The sequence below is a fragment of the Anneissia japonica genome, unplaced genomic scaffold (genome assembly GCF_011630105.1).
Source record: "Anneissia japonica isolate Jap-2015-1 unplaced genomic scaffold, ASM1163010v1 scaffold287704_len1198815_cov201, whole genome shotgun sequence".
Classification (NCBI taxonomy): Eukaryota; Metazoa; Echinodermata; class Crinoidea; order Comatulida; family Comatulidae; genus Anneissia; species Anneissia japonica.
Window position 1 is genome coordinate 417,951 of NW_022731578.1, and position 2,961 is coordinate 420,911.

The 2,961-nt window shown below is 33.3% G+C and overlaps 1 long non-coding RNA gene across 1 annotated transcript; it reads left to right on the plus strand.

Moving 5' to 3' along the window:
- The first annotated feature begins 6 nt into the window (after nucleotides 1-6).
- Nucleotides 7-2,612, plus strand: LOC117115462. The gene is made up of 2 exons (XR_004446559.1): nucleotides 7-1,909; nucleotides 2,491-2,612. It is a non-coding gene; the product is annotated as an uncharacterized LOC117115462 (long non-coding RNA).
- The last annotated feature ends 349 nt before the right edge of the window (nucleotides 2,613-2,961 follow it).

The window sequence follows — 2,961 nt, forward strand, 5'->3', positions numbered from 1 at the left end:
GAGTACACGAACGTTATCGGGCATCGCCCTTCATCAGGTATACGTACAGATATAAAATAGTTACGAGTTTTAATAAATATAATGCAGAGTACTTTTGGCCATACTAGACACCTCCCAATAGTTTTTATTATATATCTTGTGCCTATGTGTTTGCGTATACTGTACAGTTATTTACACTATGATGATTGTTATTTTAGGTTGGATAACATGCCCCACCCTACTGTTTATTGGTTAATTTATTCGTATATACATGCTGCTACAATTACTTGCCTTTTGTTTTTCCCTGACGTTCCCAAATATGATGCTGGCGGGAATCGAACCCACGATCTCCAGAAAACTAGCTCGGCGTCATAAGGTATTCCGCCATAACCACAGTAAATGTTTCCCCCAGATCAGTGTTCTTATTTTTTACCCGATTTCAGGTGCTCGAACTTTCTTATTTTTTTCTTATTTTTAGATACTTTTCAAACATTACAATTTATTATTGTACAGCACTGTATTACTGTACTGTCTTATATAGAGTGTATTACATTGTCACACCAACTGCAAGTAAAGTACAGATAAGATTTTTTTTTCAATATTTTTTAAATAAAAACCTCATATGATATTTTTACCTAACTTTTTTTTCCTTTCTTATTTTGTTCTTAATTTTTAAGCAATTTCGGCCTCAGTGTTCTTATAAAAATTTGTACTAAAAAATAGTAATGTAATTGAACATTTTTTATCGTGTCCACACACTTGCTAGATACTTTGTTTCTATCACAATAATTGTACTTTGCCAGGTCCACCAGATAGCATAATGATCTTGTGTGGTTGGCGGTAGAATTAACGTTATTCAGGGCAGCGACGGGGACGCTTCTGCCATGGAGGACTAGTTCCTCCATGCTTCTACCGTGATCCTTAATTGATAATAATAATGTAATATATTTGGAAAACGCTTATATAACAGCGACTCGCATAACAGTGATGATGCATTCATCCGCAAATTAAGTAATAAAATACAATCTCATTAATCAATTAATTAATTAATTAATTAATCAATCTAATCACTTAGTAAACAGATAACCAAAAACTGTGATAAGCAAGCAATGACTATAAACCATTGATAGGCCCTATAAATAATAATAATATATACAGATAAACAAAAAAGTATGTTATAATCACCTACAAATGAGGATCATGATCTTATTTGTTAAGCCTACTTTTAGGGCGTGAAAAGGCGTTTCATTTGTTTTCAAGATAAAAAGGTAACTCCTTGGTGACATTTTGATTGGGCAATGTGCGCTTAATATATAGGCCTAACACGATTTTCTTCCCTCGTCGTCATTCAGCTCTACGTTTTCATTTGTGAGCGTTACTACATCCAGGCCTATATTATTTTACCGCTTCTTTTGACCGCCGATTTTCACCGATTGACGTTTAGTTTTGCTGAGAATCGACTAGCCTACAGTACCGATATTTATTGGCCACTGATTTCCCTTCTAGACGCCGACTTTTTAATTATTTTACATTGGATGATCTTGAAGACTGAATCTAAGCTCCTCCATTTTTGACCATCGATTTTTCATTTTGACCGCCGATTTACGAAATGGGAAAGTTAACCCAGTTGGACGGCGAAGAGAGAATACGAGCTAACGAGGCTGTCATTAAAAAAACTGTTAGAATTAATGGAAAACAACCAGCAAAGAAGCCCAAGAAAGCGAAAAGGATTAAGCTCGGAAGACCAGTTAACATGAGCAGTTTACTTCCTTAATCGACGTCACAAACAAGTTCTCGCTGCACAGGAAGAAAAGCAACGCACATCGGAAGCTGCAAGTTGCAGCGTCTCACTAAAAGAGATAACGGAATATTTGAAGAAAAATGTAGAAGGGCTGGAAGAGGCAGGGATAAGTCATTCCACTGTACGCAGGTATTTAATTACGGATTCTTACTTTTTAAATGTTGATATTTTGTTTTACACGTATTGAAAATAATAACATGTTGATACATGTTGATGTAAAGCTATTCCGTTAAAATAGTGCTGTATGATTTTATATTATCATCGTTGTCGAATCATAATTATCATCAGCAGCTGTATTATTATTTTATTGTTATGGCCATTTGAATATTATCATAAGTACTTATTAATGTCAATGACTTATTATTTTGACAAAAGTAAAATAATTAGGAATCAACAGACGTTTACCATATAACTTTAACACAAAATTTATTGACAAAAAGGATCGACGTTTCGTGTCCATCATGGACGCATTCTCAAGATCAAGTGAACAAAAATAAATATAAGATAGTAAACCAAGTGTAGGTGACATGAAAGGGATTAAAATAATTAGACTTTCACTAATTTTTTTTCTTTTTATTTTAATATCATTAGGTCGGCATTTATTTTTATTGCTATTTATTGTTGTTCGTATTATTATTATTATTATTATTATTATTATTATTATTATTATTTATACGGATATATTTTTTTTATTAATATTAATATTACAGGCTAATGACTGCTCCCCGACAAAACACCAAAATGCGTCCCTGTTCAAGGGATTAGTGAAAGAAGCTTGGATCCCGCCAAAATCAAAACGCAGAGCTATGACGTCATCTTCTTGCCGTCATGATAAAAACTCGGAATGTTTCACTCCAGAAGGAAGTTGTGTTTTTGGGCTTCATGGCGCACAGGAAACGGACTGTTAACATTTAATGTTGTAGTCGAAACGAAAGAAATACTACTACACAAGTGATCATACTGTACTCATTTTTGTTATTTTAAATTTAGTTAAAGCACACAGTGATAATCCCATAGATCACTCATTTCTGGTATTCCTGACATTGGTGGTCTATCTATTATAAAGATGATTTGTTATACACGCTTAACTAAATTGGTTTCTTTTAATAAAAACATATTTAACAACTCTCCATTTTTGAGAAAGCGTTCTATTCTTACGATTTATTTTACAATGCATAAAT